This window comes from Rhinolophus hipposideros (genome assembly GCF_964194185.1).
Source record: "Rhinolophus hipposideros genome assembly, chromosome: 16".
NCBI lineage: Eukaryota > Metazoa > Chordata > Mammalia > Chiroptera > Rhinolophidae > Rhinolophus > Rhinolophus hipposideros.
The window spans coordinates 21,361,872-21,382,324 of NC_138062.1; the positions used below are offsets into that span (position 1 = coordinate 21,361,872).

The window sequence follows — 20,453 nt, forward strand, 5'->3', positions numbered from 1 at the left end:
CTATTATATAGGGAAAAAATAATCCTCTTCCCAGCTTTCCCTACATGTCTGCAGTCCTCCCTGTAGGCAGATTAGATTTCTTATGCATTCTTCCAGAGATATATACATATACAAGTGCACGTGTGTGTTTACATATATGTAGGTTTACACACAGGCACACACATACTTATTCAGCCTTTATTCACAAATGGTTGCATTCTATACATGCTGTTCTGCCCTTTAAGTTTTCAACTTTATAATATATCTTGAAACTCTTTCCTTTCCTTATGTAAAATAGTTCCTTATTCTTTTTATGGCTGCAAAGCATTTTGTGTGTGAATATATCGTAATTTGTTTAACCAGTCTCCTATTAATAAACACTTAGATATTCTTTTCAACACTTGATGTTACAAAAAGATTACAATAGATAACTCTCTGTGTTGGTTATTTCATCCATGTGTGAAAATACATTTCAGTTGGATCTATTCCTAGCAGTAGAATTGCTAAGTTGTGGCAAAAAGTGCACTTATTTTGAAAGATATTGGCAAATTTTCCTACATATGAATGTTAGTTGACTGATCACCATACAAAACTTGTGTGTTTTCTTAAGATTCTGTGAATCTAAATATATGTACTTTTGTTGGTTTTGGTTTAGGAAGAGATTTTCTTATCAAGTAAAGGAAGTAATACCAGAAGCAAATATTTCCACAGCATTGGTATGTGCCAGGCATTGTTCTAAGAGCTTTGCATTGATCCAAGGGTAAATGTTCCCTCTACTTCCACCTTCATCCCTTCACACAAAAATTCTCCACATTCAGTCTAAAATAGTGTCCAGTAATTTTATAATGAAAAGTAAAATTAGGGGGAAAATTTCTTTTAACTGTTTAATCTTCAAATCTTTTCTCATGTGACTGTTTGCAAGAATATGGATTTCTTCCATATTTACAGCCTGCTTCCTACTTCCTTTTGGCCACCTTGCCACTTTTCTTCCTCTTAACAGTGCTCCCAGATGCAGACTTCTCTGAAAACCAGCAGAGGAGCAGGTACAAACAGGGTTTCATGGGGAGCGTCTTCTTATTTCCATATAAAGCATGTGACAGACTTGCTCCTTTCATAGAGCTGTGAGGCTGATTTCTGTTGTCTTTAGTTTATCCAGAATTTCTTTTTTCCACACTAAGAATGAGTCATTTTCCTAGATCTTTGATTTTATTTTCTTTTATTACCAGCATGATTAGTAGATTTTCTATTCAGAGCTTGTTTTGTCAATGAAACATGGCTTACATCTCTGTGGTTTCCTCTCCAGGACAAATAGCAGCTAACAAGCACAGAAAGCACTTGTACAGTACTTGCCACGTACCAGGCTCTGTTCTAAGTACTTTGCAGGCTACTGGGGGTACAGAGTTTATGTACCTTGTCAGAGCCTTCAACCATATCTTTCTCTTTCAACATCCAACTTGCACCAACCACCTCTCCATTGTCACACCTGGTTGGGGTGGAGGGTGGGGTTTCCAAAATGCCTGTCAACATCAGGGAGTTATCTCTCTGCAGAGTGAACCAGTGGAATTCAAGAGGCAGAACAGAGCCATACAGGTAAATCCCCCTCTTTATCTCATTTGTGGACGGCTATGAGGTGCAGATCCTCTTTGCCACCCTTCCACAAAAGTCCCATTCATCCCATTAAAGTCCCATATGGAAGGAAACACCTGCTGAGCAATGTTACGTCTTCTTAGCTGTTTGTACAGTAGCCACTATGGTAAGGCATCAAGCTGCATTGCATTGTAGCTTCTCATTTCATTTCCCTTGTACCCTCGCTGTTACCATTTCAGGCTTATAACTCCCACGTGAACTGGACACACCACAGTGTTTGCCTCTGAATCTTCTTTCTGGAGGATTCTAGCTAAGATTTACACATCAACGAATTTACTAGGTAGATACTAAAACTCTACTAGGTAGATACTAGTCTTTCTCCATATCATAGATGATGAAACTGAGACACATGGGCTTAAATGATTTGCCCAAGGTCACAATTCTCAGCAAAATTATGATTTGTTATGTCATGAACCTTTGGAGGTAGTTTGGGAAATGTAGGAAGTGACTATTGAAACTGGATTCCAAGGGTGTGTTGTAAATGTGGTAAGCCTCACATTTACTTTTCTGAAAAGTCTGTGTCCTCACACACATACAACAATCCATATGATAATCATAGTTTCAGTCCAAGCATTAGGATGCATGGACTAACATATGTGACACCTCAATATCTCTCCCTTCCACCCTAGATGAAAAGTGACCCAGAAAATCTGAGATACATGTTTATAGCACATATATATTATATTGTGAAAGCCAGCGGACATAGGGAAAAGGTCTGAAAAGATGATTTTTACAGAACTTTCTGTTAGGATAAGGTTGGCTCCTCCCTCTCCTCCAATTTGACCTTCAACTCCCAGGAAACATGGGCTTAACTGCTTTGATTTACTCCCATAATAAGGTAATCGATTAATGTGAAAGGCTTACTTTATGAGGCCCGTCCTGGAACGGTGCTGGAGACTGCCATAGTGAGAGAGTTATATTGCCACTACTCTAAAAAAGGTCACTGGAAAAGAATCAAAGACAGCATAAATGATGGCTTACACATCAGAAACCTCTCCATACAACAGACAAAGAATGTTGAACATCATACCTCTTGGGGTTTGGTGCAGGTGTTATGGAGTAAACATAGTTTGATGCTCTTTGAGGTCTATCTCTGAGGCCCTGTCCTGTGATTAAATGAGAAGGCCCTGGAGAAGCCTCAAATGTTACTGAGTAGAACTCATCAAATTGCAATCAGGGTCGGTCAGTGCTGTTTCATTACCCCAAATGACCAGTCCCTGAGGTCAAAGTTCAAAATGACAACGTTTGTTCCAGAATCAGATATTTAAAGTAAAATATTAAAACACAATGTTAAAGTGGGGCCCATTTAGAGATGATCTTGACCCCAGAGTTTGGCATTCACTGACCACCGAGAGGGCAGAAAGGCTTTGATCTGTGTCTGGGTTTGTCAGGAATGAGAGCAGCCTATCGGCTGTGAGGTCTCTAAGCATAACATTATGTGGGTATGGGTGTGACTTGCTGGCCATCGGAGAACAGGTGTTGGTTTTCTAAAGCTGGTGGCTCTCCCTGACATCAAATTCCTCCCAGGCTCTGTGGGCTTGCCAGGGCCATTATTTGTCATTTGTTTAGTTTTCATCTTCTGAGATAATATGGGAAAGCACACAAGACCACAGCTGTGCCTCTTCTCAAATCCTTTCATTTTTTTAGACTTGGTTTTGTCTAACGAGGAGAAATTTACCATAAAACATGATATCTTCTGGATATGGCCAGCAGAGCCAAATAGGATGGCAATGTCACCTGGCTTTGGAATGGATTTAAACACTGAAAGGCCAGTTTGCAAGCCTCACATATTTTGTCACTGACACTAATCTGGGAAAGAAGCTCAAATATTTTGATCACTGGGTATGGGCATTTGTGGCAGATGGTCTTTTCAGCAGTATTCCATTTCGGGGGTCAGTGGGGGAGAGAGGAAGATATCCAAATAGAATATATAAAGTCAAAGAGATAGAAACTTGGCCTCATTTCACAAAGGTTTGTGCCAAAACCTGGAACACCCATGCGTCTCCAGTCAAGTGGGTAGAGGTTCCCTGTCTAAGCAGTGTGATGAGGTTGCCAGTTCATTTACACAGTCTGCTGGGAGTGTTTGCTGGGTTGGAAACCTAGGACCCAGGGAGCCTGAACACGATGGGAAAATGTCCACACCATGGGTCCTGGAGGGTGGGCTTCCAGAGTGTCCACAGAAACCCTTGAAAGGAAGAATATTGTCAGAGACATGTGTCTATGGAAAAGGCTTTGAGAAGCACAGCCAAGAAAAGAGCTGAATCATCTGACTTCACCTTATCTGACTTTGCATAGGACTGAAATCCCCAGCATAGCTCCTTATCTTAAGACCTGGATACTGCCTCTGGCTGACCAGTTGGCTGGCAAGGGTCCAGAGACTGAGTAGCCTAGATTTAGTCCCACCCCCACTCTCACCAAACAACCACTATGATAATGCAAATGTACTCAGAAAAAGCATAGAACACTGCAAGCTACCAAGTAGAGCTGGGGCTCTTTGAGGTCACAAGACTCTGCCAATTCCCACTTACTCGGGGTTTTCTGTCTTGATATTATTTATTTGTATGCCTGGAAACTGCAGCTTTTTTGTGAAAACTCTTAGGCAGAGGCAAGAAAATCATTTTTGGGGAAATCATTTTTCCCAAGGGCCCAATGAATACAAAAGTTGTCAGATGGAAGGCCAGAAAATGATATCAGTGTTATTATAATGGATCACCATTGCCCACTGGGCTTCCTGGTTGAAGGTATTTTTCCCAGTCAGCTTTAGTCAGTGGTGGACTTGAACTTGGACTAACCTTTGTTGTTTCAGACAGCAAAGGCCATTTTGAGGTCTCTCACAAGACAGGCTTGTGAACCATACCACACTGTCGCCTACCTGATGACCAACTCAGGCAATTGTTAGCACAAGTGATAACATTTTCTGAGCAATAGCTGTGTGCTAAGACTTGTTCCACTCTTAGGGTAAAAGAAGAGAGGAAGTTGGACCCCAAGGAGCTTACTGCTTATAAGTTATAAAAATTGTGACTTGCTTCGTTTTCTCTTGACATAAAAAGACCAACTAAAGTTCCACAGTAATGATTCAGAGCCAATAGTAGGATACCTGTTTAGCAGTACCATTCCCCTCAACTGTACATTAAAAGTGAGAGGAAGAGAAGCTGAGTCAGAAGATAAGTTTTCTTTTTTTTGTATACTAATATAAATAAAACAGAATACAATATGTTACAGTCTGTAAAGCGCTTCATGTACATTTTTATATTTTATCTTCGCAATAATAGGTATGGAACCTGAGTTAAAAAGGTCAACTGTTTGCCCAAAGCAACATAGCTCATTAATGGAGAGCTGGGACAAAAAGGTACAAATTAAGGATTTATGAAACAAAGCCTGCATTTTTATTCCTTTTCCACAGCTGCCTCACTTATGTAGAGAAAGTGCTAAGTGAGTACATCACTGTGAAACCTGTAGATTTGTAACTTGGGAATGTTTAAAATGGAAATAGCCTAGTACAAAATGAGGCTAATTTTCCCTCTTTGCAGGGAGAGATTAGAATGGGAAAAGCTGTACTGGCAGCCAGGATGAATCTGATCTGAACAGGAGACATTCTCTCTGGCCCTCCATCCCCTCTTCTGGAGCAGAGAGGCTCTTGGAATAAAGAGTATTTTTACACATCTTTAGCACATATTGCCAACCAAGTTTCATCCTTTGCTATTGTTGTGCAGTTTAGGTCTTGGGTGGGAGGGGAGACAGGAACTTGGAGTTTCTCTGTCTTTCCTGAAGCTTCCAACAGAACCTGCTGGAAAGCTGAAAGAAGGGTGCAAAATATTCAAGTTCTCTTCTATTTTTACTTTTACCTTTTATATAATTCCAGACATATAGAAAAGTCACCCAAATCGTATACAGAATTCTAATATATATTTCACCCAGTTCTTAACATTTTACTACATTTTCTTTTCCTTCTCTCTCTTTTATTCTATATGTGTACAGACGCAGCTAAATAGGTATAGGATATAGATATCAACCCATGCATATTTTTCCTGAACTTTATAAGAGTAAGTTGCTGATATAGTATCCTTTTATCTCTAAATACTTTACTATGTGTTTCCTAAAAATCAGGACATTTCATATTGCAAATATCAAACTCAGAAATTAAACATCAACACAATAATATTACCTAATCTATAGATCTCATTAGATTTGCTGCTTGCCTCAAAATTGTCATTTATACTAGATCATGCTTTGCATTCAGGAGTCATGTCTCATTAGGTATCTTTAATCTGGAAGATTTTTTCAGTCTTTCTTTGACTTTGATACTTTTGAAGATTATAAGTCAGTTATTTTGAAGACTGCCTCTTAATTTAGGCTTGTCTGATAATTCATTCTGGTTGAATTCTAGAAGTGAAGAAAAATCTCACTAAAGAAGCACAAATGAATAACTGTCCCAAATTAAAAGGTTGCGTGTTTCTTTTCCCTTTCCCTCTATTTGATTGTTTTCTATCCTTAGTACCAATTTTCTTTAGACCAAGAATACTATATACATAAATACTCATTTTTAACTAACAGATCCTGCTTTGTGCTTTTAAATTTTTCTCACTACTCTCTCTGTTTTTTTGAAATGTCACAACTTTGCTCCTTTATCTTCTTTCTCAATAGTTTCTTGTATGTTTCCAAGAATATTTTGTGTCCAGTGTCCCTAGAGGTAAAACTTCACCTTTCCCGATGCCCTTGCTCTGTAAGTCCCTTTTCTACCATGTTTCCAGCACATTTCTGTTCAGGGCGATTGTTTCTCATTTGGTTAGTGAAGAGACACTAAAGGCATGATCCATGTGATATCTACTGAAGTGTGTAAGCATTATGAGATCGCTTGGAAACGAGCTCTGAAAGTCTGAGAGTAATTAGCAGGGCCTCTGTAATTGGCCATGGAGGGGTGGGTTGGACAAAAGTGCACTGTGGAGCAAGGAGGCTGCACTCATTTGGAAGTGGAGCACTTTCTGGGTCTTTCATGTTTAGCTGAAGGTGGCTCTGCGAGAAATTGAGAGCAGTTTCCTGGGTGGTTTCCATGTCTCCTTGCTCACTACCAGCCTATCACACACACAGCACATACACAGCACAGTAAATACAAAGGAAGGCCAGGGATTGTCAAGAGCATGTTCTGAAATTACCAGAGACCAAAAAGAGACTCTCAGGTCTGGAGGGTTGTAGAAACAGAATGCAAATACATCCATTCTGCTCTTATTGTTTTATCGTGGAATGCTGGTTAGAGACGGTAACAAAGAAAGCAAGGTTGGGGAAGTTATGATTTGCTATAGAAAAGGGTAGGAATAGTAGCAAAAATAGTAGTTAAAAATGAAGTGTGTATTTCCTGTGCCATCAGAGATTTGGAAATGCTCATGAGTGGTGTCATTCATAGTGAATTTTGTGGGTTGTCTCTGATTCATGCCAATCCTCCTTCAAACTTACTTTTGGAAATGATGTGTCTAAAGGAAGGTCAACATGACATAGGTTGATTAAAAGTTTTACACCTTCCTTCTTATTGGTAATTAAAAAATCAGGATCTACGATTTGAAAGGAAACACAAAAAGTAGGTGATGGAAACCTTGTAAAAATGTATGTTCCCTTATGTTCCTGAGTTCATCATACTAGATGTGTTTTCCCACACATGAAACAGAGAGCAATGACCTAACTCAATGATTTTGAAGGATTAAACATTTAAGTAATTTATATAGGCATAGAACTATATATAATTTATAGGCATAGAACTAAATTGTGGTTATAAAATGAAGAAACTAAAAGCATTTTGTATATAAATAAAAACATTATTTGCACACTTATTCTATAATAATATCCTCTTCTTTTTATTCTTGCCTTCAGTATGTTTATACTGATCTTTATCTATGTTAGTGCAGGGTCACATGAATTTTCACAGCTTTAATGTTTTCACGTATCTAAGATTTTAATTCAGTTCATACCAATTTAGCCTTTAGTTTGCCTCAGACACTGGGCTAGGTGTGGTGGAGCATACTACAAAAACTAAATCCTGGGCCTCAGCTGTCACAATGTCATCTTTGAGTACTGGGATAGCAATCTAGAAATCTTAGAAATGAACAAATAGAAAAAATTAGGAAAATGTAGGCACAGTCATCCTGGCTCCCTCAGATTCAGAATCAGAGTCCCAGTGGAAAATTCTCCCAACTTCTTCCAAGGCCCACTTAACCTGGAACACTCTTTACATTCACAGGATTCATAGGTCATACACAGCCTATCTTTCCAACCATTAAGGAAAGGAGATGAAAGGGAATTTTTTCTCCTTTCTATTGATGGAATAGAAAATGGAGATCAAATCATCCAGGTTTGGTGTTTCTAGAACTAGGAAATCTAAGGCAAATCAAATAAAGTTTTACAAACATAAAACATATTGAGATACTGAGATTCATGAAGATATTGAGAAGCAATAATAATATGGCCTACGTAACAGGCACATTTTAGAACAAAGGGCAAAATCAGCAGATTATTTTTCACACTTTGAGATACAAAGACATCATCTATGCAATGCACTGACTGACATACTATTACTTGTTGGTTCCTTCCTGCAGCACGTGATTGCTTTGTAACTACAAACAACATTATGAACAGCTATCAGTCCACATAGGGAAACTCTAAGAGCTATGACAGAGGTGAAATCATAACAAGAGATTTGGAGATTGATTTGAGAATATAATTATTTCTAATTACAAAATAAACACATACGTTAAAGAAAATTTACAACATATGGATGAGAAAAATTACAAAATAAAAATCATCCACAAATCAGATACTCTGATAAGTTGTTATATTTCTACCATGTGATCTATCCTCCCAGATATGCAAAGACATAAATATCAATGTAAATACTGAACCATTTATTTAATAATACAATGTGCCAGTCTATCCATCTTCCTCTGTCTTCTGTACATCTCTTCATTACTATTTTCGTGGTAATATTTATTGGAGTAGAATTTTTTTTACATTAATGTCCCATAATTTATTCAACCAATGCTTTATTATTAAAAAAATAATTATGTAGTTTTTAAACATTTATTTTATAATAATATCTATCATTTATTGGTTTACAACTGACCATGGACTTTATTAAGCAGTAAGTTCATTGAGCAGTCTCAACTCTTTGGGTCTTGACATGGAACAAATTTGTTTTTTTGGCAATCATTTCCTCTACCCTTGCTATTTTGGATCTTTGTTCTTTGTTACACAGCAGTTTCATGCCTGAAATCTAAAGAAAATTCCATAACTTTCTGATTATTTTCAGTTATTGAACATCTGCCTAGTTTAAAACTCAAACTTGAATTCAGAAAAGTTCTTCTGAGGGACTGCACCACAGTCTTAGACATGTGGAGTTCGTTTATGTGTAAGAGCAGGAGATTGACTCTGACTGAACAACTGTCAAACCCCTCACCTCCCACCTCCCTGGGCCTTTGGAGGGCAGCACTCTGGAGTGGGGCACTGTTAAAATGGAGGCTCAAGCCTAGTAATGTTTCTTGGCATACAGAAACTGGTGTCTGAGCCCATTGAAATAGAGGGTGTGCAGATTACCCTGCTGGGTAGTCCCTCTCTGTCTGCTCTACTACCTCTCTTCAGTTTCTTCTTTCTTTTGTCAAACTGGTCACAAAGTTAGCTACCTAAAATGTCAACTTCCCTTTCTCATAGAGACCTGAATCTTTTCAATTTGGCTGATTCATTTGGTGTTTATTTCAGTCTGTTTGGGCTATTACAAGAAAATACTATAGACAGGGTGGCTTATAAACAATAGAAATATATTTCTCACAGTTCTAGAGACTGAAAATCTGAGATCAAGGTGCCTGGTGAGAGCCCACTTCCTGCTCCATAGATGGCATCTGTTCACTGTGTCCTCACATGGCAGAAGGAGTGAAAGAACAATCTGCGGCTTCTTTTATAAGGACATTTATTCATGATGGCAACCCAGTCATGACCCAATCACCTCCCAAAAGCTCCATCTCCACATACTACCACTTTGGGTAAATTGGATTCAAACTAAATTTGGGGGAGACAAGAAAATGCAGTCCACAGCAGTGCCCTTTCCCCACCTTAGTTAAAGCATGCCCTGTGAGAGGAGATAAAAAGCACAATCATCCTTCCCCCCACTCCCACCTCCACAATGAGCTCACTACTCTGAAGATTTTCTTCTCTTTTTTCTCACCTGTCTTTTGCTTGTATGGACTACAGCCTATATATAGATGGCCTGGGCAAGTGAGTATCAAACCTTACTATGTACACAAGTCACTCAGGGAACTTATTAATAGAAATATTTTAATTCTGTAGTTCTGGGGTGGAGCCTGTGAGTCTGCCTTTCTAATAAGTTCCCAGGTGATGCTGTTGCTGTTGGTTTCTGAACCACATATCGATTAACAATGGTCTAGTATTATTGGTGGTTATAGTTAGACTGTTTACGACCCTTTTTTAAGAGGCCTGGAGGGCCTTTGTCCTCAACCGCTGACTGTTCTCGTGTGAATATGAGGTTCTAAGTCTTGGTCCTTGATCTTGTGGTCCATTGGTGACTTCAGGTCAACACAGAAAATTTCCCTCAGTGTCTTCTTTCACATCTACTATTTTTATCTCCACATAAACTTTACAGATATTATCTCTGTTTACCAATGAAGAAACTGAGGCTTTGAGAAGCTAAATAACCAACCCATCCAAGGTTACACAGTTGTACATATCACAACCAAGAAAACATCTAGTCTGTTCAATCTCTTTTCAATCCTTTCCCACAAGGGTTACTGCTAGTGCAACTGCATCTCACACCTCACATTTTAGCCAATTTTCAAAAAAACTGCCATGGAATTTCTTGGTCATAAAAACCATAATAACAACTGAAGCTTATTAAACATTACTAAGTGCTAGGACCAGTGCTGAGTACTTTACAATATCTTCAATATCTTGTTAATTTTTACATCTACCCAAAGAGGTAGGTACACCTCAAAGAAGTATAATTTAGACTCAGAGAAGTTAAGAAAGCAGAGAAGCTGGATTGTAACTATAGGCTGCTTCACTCCAAAGCCCAAGCTGTTAACCATAAACCTATGTTGTGATATTTATTGCTGCAGCAACACCTTTTTGGTTTTAACCCCAGAAAAATTAAGATAATTTCAGTGGGTTGCAGACAAATGTAAGGATAGAGAGATGGATTTTAAGATGGAGAGTAAGATGATTCTACAAGTTGTAATAAAGAGATTTGCCCCCAAAATATTTGGTTCTCTAGAACTTTCTATAAAAGTTTTCTATAAACTTTCAACATACATTCACTGAGGTGTGGCAATACTTTTTAAGACCTGAACTGTTATGTGGACTTGTTTGTCATTTTATGAGATGGTGTTCCTGGAAGTACATATTTCTGGGTCTTCTGTTAATTTACAGTATGAGTTGAGGTTTGTCATCTAAACAATTGTGGGTTATTTTTTTCACTTATAAATTACAGGGAATTATCATAAAATCAAAGATCTAGATATCCCAGTGGCTTGGGAACCTGAGGATCAGAAAGTCTAATGACTTTTCCAGGGAGACCATGTGATAGTTGTGGGGCTTAATCCAGAATCCTGATCTCAAGTTTTATTTAATGAGTTGAATCTCCCTTTGCACCTGCCTTTGAGAAAATGTGCTGGTCCAGAATTTGGTCTCTATTACCCATGAAACATCCTTCAAAGGAATGAGTATATTAGGTCTCCACATTACAGTTTGTACAACTGAGACTCGCTTCTGCTCTCTGGGCCTAAAGCTTCGCAATACATGATTTCCTGACCAACATCAAGAGGCCCCATGCCAGGGGATAGCCACCTGTGGAAACGTGAGCCTGCTCTTTCTGGGCACCTATATGCTTGTGACCGGGCATCCTTTTGCCTTTAACAACAGTCTGCAGTGACAGGATTGGAACAGATTGCTGGCATTATGGCAGCCAGGATATTGTCAGGAGGAACTTGGCAGCACTTGTAGGTGTTATGATGTTGGCTCTTTGCTCAAGGGCAAGAATATTGAAGGGAAATTAGAGAAGAAACAGAGAGTGAGAGGTAATGTCAGAAAAGTTCAGGAAATAAAAGTGGTAGTAGCAAGTACATGGAAATTATTTGAGGTTTACGTACTTTGAGCCCTTGGTGACTGAAGACATAGCCAAGAACTGCTTCAGTGATATTCCTTCATAAATCTGCATAATAATCTCTCGGTGGGGATTTGGTGAAATTACAAGTATTCATTTACTAAATTGGGTTCAGTGTCTGTATCATGAACGCCATATGAATATTCAGTGCAGTGAATACTTCCCAAGCTATGTTGAAGTTAACACATAAGATGAATATAATCAAGTAGAACTCAAAATTGCCTGCTTATTTTAACCTAACAGAGGTCCCAGTGTCTTAAAAAACTAGACACACCCCCCACCTCAGTATATCAATTCATACTCATTCTAATACAACAAAATGTAAAGCCTTTTCAGTATTTGTATCCGATTTTTGGCATAAAGTAGTTTTCTTTATAACAGAGGATTAGGATAATAATATACCGGACTATTAATGGTTCCTTAGAACACAGTGGCAGCTGCCAAGCAGATTCAGGAGGAATGTTTAATTACAATGCTCAGTAAGAACAACAAAGGAAAAGTTCAATGAGAAGAAATGACTCTATTCTGAGACAGAGGTCTGTGCTGAGTGCAGGAGGTAGAGGAACCTTTTCCAGACCATAGACAATTATTGTAGCTGAAGTTACCCTAGCAGCGGATGGGCATTTTACCTTAAAACCTGACCTTTTTTTTTTTTTTTTCTCTCAAAGAAACTCAGTTGGTTTTCCAGGTTAAGCATATAGAATTTACTCCTATTTCCAAAAAAAGAAACAAATAATAGTGTTTTTTTCCCCTGAAATGAAAACTATGAATAATTTTCAGGGAAGAGTCAATCATCTCCAGTACTGCATAACCAAAGAGCACTTTAGCAGGAGTCAGCCACTTGAGTTCTTGTCCAGGATACTGTAACTAACCAAGTGTGGAGCGTCAAACGGCTGATTAGCCTCTCTGAAACGCTTTCATCTGTGAAATTTTCCATGCTATTCTTACTATCTTATTTTGAGGATAATCCTTTGGGAACAGGCTTGGTCATAATATTTTATATTGCCCCAAAACATAATATGACTTCAGAGCCACAGAGATGGTCAAAGGTAGTATATGACATTTTATTGCTAGGTAATATTTGTTTATACTCATTATGTGGCAGGCATGATGCTGAATGGGTTTCACATGCAAAATGAGAAGATAGAAGGTAGTTTTGCTATTATCTTCTCTTTACATATGTAGAAATTGAAGCTCAGAAAATTTGTCTCTTCTACTTAGAACTAAGTATTATGTACTTAAGTAAGCAGCAAAACAGATTCAAACTCAGGTTTCTCTGGCTACAACAACAATGGCTGTCACCATCTGCCTTTCCTTCCTTTAGGACAAATCCTGGACACCTGGTGAACTTCTCATGTCCACTACTGGTGTGTGCAGAGAAAACTGGCTTGGGTTCTTTATTGAATGTGCTACTCATCCAAAGCCATCTAGAATGAGAGATGGGAGGAGAATATTTTTTAAAGGACAAAGCCTTGAATTGCAGAGGAGCTCAAAGAGGATGGGGTGGTAGTACATCATCACTGTGCTTGGCAATAGTTAACAGTTAGTCAGGTCAGCTTTCTCTTATCTTTAAGGATGTTACTTTCATATCTGTATGGCTGTGGGACAAATATGACAGACACCAAAATACACACATACACAAATGGCACTGGGAAAGACGGTTCATAACAATGGATTGCAGATACGCAGCAGGAAGAACTAAACCCATTGGTATGGATCTTATGAATCGGTGAAAGCACTGAAAAGATAATACAAAGATTTGGGAATGGGTTAGATCTGAAAAAAAGAAATAGTGTGTACTGATTAGAAGACATAGAGGTTGCAGCTAGAGAATTGGGTGTGGAGTTGTCTTGATGATATGAGATGATGAGCCAAAGCTGAGGAAAAGAATTCAGTGGTGGTTATCAAGAGACATGAATAAAATATCTGGAAGGAGATTCATCCATCTCAGGTGGTGAGGTGTCAAGATTCAGTCCCATTATAAAGAATGACTCTCAATGGGAGTATTTGTACTTGGAAAGAAGCCAGAAGAGAACCTGTGTGCTGGAGTCAGCTTAAGATTACAGCAACTTATGTAGAAAATAAAACAAGATTTCCCAAACATGAGATTAAAGAAAACTTATTTTTCTGTAAAGAAGTTCCAAATTTAGATCCCCTTAAAACATGATAATCAGATATAATGGAAATAGCTATGACTTGTCAAAGAAAATTATAGAAGAAGAATAATATAAAGGTCTTTGGGGATTCTTACAACTAGTGAGAAGACTGAAGAATATTGTGAAGAGGTAGGTGAAATTTATTATGTCAAAACTGAAAAAAATCTACAGAATATAATTATGCTGGAAAGGAAGATTTGGCAATTGGTCTGAGGACTTTGGGGAGACCAAAGTGGTCAGGTGCAAATTGAGTTAGCATAAGTTTCTCCTGGGATATTTGTAACTAACATACACCATTTGGATCAGAGTCATTGTCGGGCTACCACAAAGGTTAAAGCAAAAACTCTCTATTCTCAAATTCATAGAATCCAAGTCCAGTATTAGAGGGAAGGTCTTTCTACATTCAATGTAACAAAAAAGAAAAAAGAAATCACATACAAATGAAGCTGATCATCTTATACTATTTAGAGGCTAAAAAACATATATTTTTGTTTTAATAAAAATAATCTAAACCTAATATCTGCATTTTTGTTAAAATTGTCGATGTGACTACAGTAAAGTAAGCGAATGGAGATGTAAATCAGGTAGGAAAGCATAACAGGATCACTAGAAAAGGTTCTAATTGTATTGCGCTGATGAAGATGGTGCTCTTTAGTCAGAGGGCTGAAAGGGGGTTCTTCCTTCCATTTCCTAGTAAGTCTTGAAAGCATGAATCTAGGCAGTAATCATTGCAAATGTACTGATCCAGGGTTAGATGGGCCTTCACTATGCTCTGCTTAGCCAGCTAACAGAGCATGGAGCTCAGCCCCATCGAGGTCAGGAGACTATTTATGGTCCTTGGTGACTTTACTTAGAGTACAAATGAAGCAGCCTGATTTCAGGAAACAACATTCAATAGGACGCCTGACCTTGTACAGGCAGCGCACGAAGCTGGAAAAATTCACCCTGAGGCCAGAAAATTTTCAGTCCAGTTGACTTTGGTTGTTTTATTCAAATTTTTTTTGTTTATTTGTTTCAGTAAATATTTTTTTTGGTATATTTATATATATTTACCTTATATTTACCTAAATATATTTACCTTATATTTATAAGATAAAAAAATACCTTGAAAAATAACAACAAACAAAAGAAAGGAAAGAGGATTTTTTTTTTTTTTGGTTTCTTCTCTAGAAAGTTCTTGGCTTAAAAATCACTTTTTCTGTGGGTATGATTATCAGATTAGTAAACTGCAACTAGGAACCCTAGCAAAAGTAAACGGGATTATCTAATTAAAATAGCAAAGGTGGGTCATCTTGTTTGTATACATAATGATTGTGATATGTTGAACTTAGTGTATAGTATAAACAAAGGTGGAGTAACATGTCTAGACATAATGATTTTCCATGTTTCAATCTTTCAGTGTGGAAGTGGCTAGGCAGCATGTCTTTGCCAGCATTCAATAGTCCCTTTCATTATTTTAAAGAGGCTACAAAGTTTTGAATCAGACACCTATAGAGGCTTCATACTTTTCATCAAAGCCCTATCTCTGGGTTCTGTTGACTTCAGCAGAACTTACTTAACACTGGTTTAACAGTAATCGGCCATAGACAATGACTTTGAAAATTAGTTGGTAGGGAGTGGGTGGAGTAATTCACATTTACATTTTCATTTAAAGTTTAGGAAGCGGAAGTTAGATGCTTCATAAGGGAAACTAAATAACAGAAAAATAAATTTTTAAGAAAGAAATGAAAAAAAAAAATGGAAATGTGATTTCTTGGAAAAAGAATAATGGATTTGAGGGTTATCACTTTGTGAGGGGTATAAATGTCTAACTATAAATGTCTAACTATTACATTGCTTTGTACACCTGAAACTAATAAAAAAAATAAAAAAAGTAATAGATTTGATTCTGAGTTTCAAATTCCCCATGGTTGGGGGATTTACTGAATGCCATATATATATATATATATATATATATATATATATATATATATATATATATACAGGTATTTATTTCAGTGTCTACAATACAGAAACAATAATTCTATCTTGCCCTATGTTAGAAATAAACAACATGTATATGGACTTTGAGATCATGAGAGTAACAATGCTGTATGACTGTGAATGACTCAGTCATTTAAAATGAACCCAATTGAAATTGTACTTTTAAAAAAGATTTTTATAAATGAATTGAATTAATTAAAATTTTAAAGAAAACATATAGCAATATATTCTGAAGGAATTACTTTTGAAAGCTGAGTTTTACTATAATGGTTATGAAAAAAATCAGAGAAAAGACAGCGGATTAATTTGCATTTAAGACATAACTGATATTGTCTTGATTGCAAGTTAGAACCAGTATTTCCAAAAGTTTCAAATGATTGTTTGTTGATGTATGGGAAGAATCCTGTACGTGGGCTGTAATTTAAGTAGAGAACATTATTATTAGTTCCTCCATTAAAATCTTTAAAAAGGCACTTACGATGTGCCTCCTCGATTTTAAGCAACATGCTAGGTACTGGCAGTCTCATGAGGAGGAAAAGAGATGGTCTATGGCCGAGATGCAGGCCATCGTGGGGATCTGACTTGAGTCCTCATATTTCATGACAGAAAGAAGACATCAAAATGCCACTGAAGAACATGGCATGAGAGGACAGAGCATCATCATATGAAATATTTCCAGGACTTTATTGCGAGTTTTAAAACATGGACTCCAGGTAAGAAAATGTAGACCGAGGCCACTGGACAAATTAGGAAGCACGTTGAAATGTGTGTTCTGCTGTTGCCTTTTTCTGTCTTTTTGCCTAGCTGGTCTATAATCCCTAGAACTTCAATGCTGAGAAGTATATAGAAATGACAAGTTTGAGTTGCTCTGTAACCAGATGGGCTAATCATCTTGGAGGATTTGGGAATTCTGGAATCTTGAGAGCAGAAGTACTTTAACTTTCAGGTCCTCCATATGAAACATGAAATTCATCAGAAGTCCCTGAAGACCATAGAGAGGATTGTCCACTCTTACCAGAGGAAGGCAAAAAGATGTGTACCTGATTTCAAGTAAAATAAGGAGACTTATTTATACAGTTATAAAACCTTCTTTATGTTGACATCAGAAAGGGGCTGAGTGCCTGGCCTAATCACAGACAACCCATCTTTGCCTCTAATTACTTATACAAAGTAGGCTACTTTTAGCTTGTTTTTCTATTTGAAAATTGGGGTGAATAGGAAAGAGGGGATTATTTCCCCTAATGTCTTCTGGTTGTTATGCAGTCTGGTGGGATACTACCTCAAATTTGCTCTCATCTCTGAGGTAACCCTGAGTCCTTCCCGAGGCCAATGAGAGATTTGCAGAGACTTAAGATCTCTCTTTCACATGACGTGCTGGCAGTGCTTAATGTGGGACTGTGTAGAAACTATGAAGCTGTATAATTTTACTTGGGTTTTCTTGCTGGTTAATCCTAGTACAATTTACCTTGTTAATTTGGTCTTAATGAGTTCATCAGCAATGATTTAATACAACTTTGAGGAACAGCTTTCTTTAGTCTTTAATTCGCGACAGTTCCCCTTCTATTTGGCAGTACATTAATGGAAATGGAAAATTGCCTCATTCTAAATGTCAGAATAATACTGCACCAAAAACAATTCAGTCATGTCTTTCAAACCACGCACATATGGTTCATCACCAAATGTCACTGTTCTTCCCCCTTCCACCGGCTCCCCCCCACTCCATTTCCCCCTCCTGCCTGTGCCTTCCTTCTTTATTTCCTTTCAATTTGCCTGTCTCTGGTGATCCTTGTTGGGAGTAACTTTCTAATATCCTTGCATAAGCTTCATTTCTCCTGTGATCCAGGAACCAGTTCTCATTACACTAGTTTTACCTTGATCCTTAGAACTGGCAGAGTTCACAGATCAGGTGACAGCTATAGCTTTTGATATTGCAAATGTCTTTCATCTGCTCTCGAAATTGAAAAAATAAAGTTTGTGAAGATTCTTCAAATAATTTTTGTGCATATTAATTTTGGGCTTCTTTGTGAAATTTCCTAAGTAAAGCTATATTCTATGTTCCTCACTCTGTCCACACTAAGGATTTTTTTTTTTTTTTAGCAGCACTGTTTTCAAGCAAGTTTCTCTCTAAAATAAATGCTTTTATTATGAATATTTTACTTATGATTTATTTGATAAATTCATAATGAAAACACCAAGCACAGTTTCACTTACACTTAAGGATACACACTTTTAATTGTAAATCAGATTTCACTAACACTTGAAGTACATTCAATGAATTTTTAAAATTAGTCTGTACATTGAACTATCTAAAGACTGTCCAGTTTTTCAAAGGAAACCCTAAAAGGTAGGGCAATTTCTAAAGTTATTGATCAAGCATCAATTTTCATGTGTTAGTTAACCTCTAAAGAGTATTTTAAATGATAAATTACTTTTTCTGTAAAGGACCTCTTCTTCAGATACTATTTGGAAGAGAAAAAAAACAACAAAACAACACTTACGGAAAAAGAATCCCCACTGTTAATTGGATACAGGTATATTTTTTACTTTCTTATATTTAAAGTGTTTGTCTGAAACTAGAATTTTGAATCTTAATTAATTTATTGGTTTTGCTTTTGATTTCTAAAGGCGAGCTGACTCATCTGTGAAGTATGAATATTTTTATTCAAATAAATGTTTTCTGCAGATGGAGAATCACTTGTGTAAGCAGTCAGAAGGTAATGAGAGGGTGACCTGTAGTTTTGCATTACAAAAGTAGGTCCTACAAAAGTAGGACCAAGAATATTACCTGATTTCTTTGTTTTTCTTTTGCTCTATCTGTGGTGGATTTTTAAGATATTTGACAGTTTTACTCTATAGAGACTATATAATTGCTATCATAATAGTTAACATATTGTTTCATAACTTATTTAGCACCTACTGTGGGAGGGGCGCTTTACATAGGTCATTTAACCTATTTTCCTGAAAACAGTGAAGTAAAGTTTCAAAATAGTTTTCACAGAGGTTGGAAAGGCTCTCTGACACTACAGAGATGGTATGTATGTGGATGCGTGCTTTTCTTCCACATTTTTTCTGTTATCTGTACTATTTACTTGAAAGCAGAAAAGGACATAGAGTCTGTTATCCACTCTCCCTCATTGTCCATTGTCATCCAGCCCCTACTGGAATGTTTCCTGTGACACAAAATTCATGTATTCCTAAGGTAGGCAGACCACTGTTGAACAACTTCAATGACAGAATGTGATTCGTTATATACAGATAATGCATATCCATTTTTGCCCATTGTCTTTTTTCTACCGTCTAACATAATTAGTCAAATCCTTCCTCCACGTGATAACTTCAGTTATCTTCAGTTGTTTGAGAACACAACCAATTCCCTGAATTGGTTTCTCCTCTGGGCAAAACCTTGCTTTTATTTTCTTGATTCCAGATCTTTTAGGGGCCTTCAGAATAAATTCAGAACATAGTGCAATAGACCATATGAAGTATGAACCACTGTAGAATAAAAGAGAATTTAATTGGGACAATATATTTTTTTATCAGATGCGTGTGTGCGTGTGTGTGTGTGTGTGTGTGTGTGTGTGTGTGTGCTTGTGCTTGAATTATTACATAAGTTGGGAGTCCAGTAAAAAATAAATAAGAACATAAATTTCTAGCAACTAGATCACTTATCCTGCACTAGTGGGATAGACTTTTGGAACCCAACATGGAACTTTACACTGTTTGTATAAGTTTACCGACTTGGCCAATCAGTGTAATGTTTAATAGTTTTCATTATTTGATGCTTAAGTACTCTCTTTGCCTCCACAGCTTTCTGACGTCACCACATTTCATAGATTTTTTTTTCCCAATACTGTCAGTCAAGTAATTGATACAAATGTCAAACTAAGCCCATGCTTCGAGCCCATCTGATCAGTTGTCGCCTAGGTTTCCCTGATTCATTCTGAACCCTGCAGAGAAAATGGGAGGGGTCCCCAAAGCCACTGCCTGTATCTTCAGACACCACTCTCACCACCTTCTCATGATCTTTAGTTTCTCATTTTGTTTTGAAAGTTGTATCTGGGTGTTAGCCTCTTTGCCACTATTCTTACATATTCTTTGTTCTTGGCTCTCTCTGTGTGATTTTATCTTTGCTTTTATAGCCCATTTATTCAAACATTATTAATTCATAGGTTAAGTAAAACACACAGAAACAGACTCATTTACTGGGGACTTTCTATGTGTATTCAAAAATGCATGCCAAGTACTGTGAACCCTTATAAATATATCGAAGCCTTGCTCCCTGGGATTTCCTTTTAAAACAGAGTTATTTAATCGCACCACGTATGGACACAAAGCCTTCTTCAGATCCCTCCCTCTTTTTTTTTCTCAAAGAGATTCTAAGAGTTCTCTAGACAGAGCAGCTCAGTGCTACGTGAACTCACAGCTAAGTTCACAGGAGGCGCTGAGTACAGGTCTGTGGATTTCAGCCTAACTGAACTCTGATCACTTCTGATTGTCTTCATCAGAATTTTATTTCTAAACCCTTCTATCCTTCT

The 20,453-nt window shown here is 37.4% G+C and overlaps 1 long non-coding RNA gene across 1 annotated transcript in view; it reads left to right on the plus strand.

Moving 5' to 3' along the window:
- LOC308509033 overlaps positions 1–18,452 on the plus strand; it is a 136,721-nt gene extending 118,269 nt beyond the window's left edge. The window contains exons 2-3 of the long non-coding RNA XR_013995119.1: positions 16,525–16,631; positions 18,361–18,452. This is a non-coding gene — a long non-coding RNA (uncharacterized lncRNA). The remainder of the gene's footprint in view (positions 1–16,524; positions 16,632–18,360) is intronic.
- Positions 18,453–20,453: the final 2,001 nt, after the last annotated feature.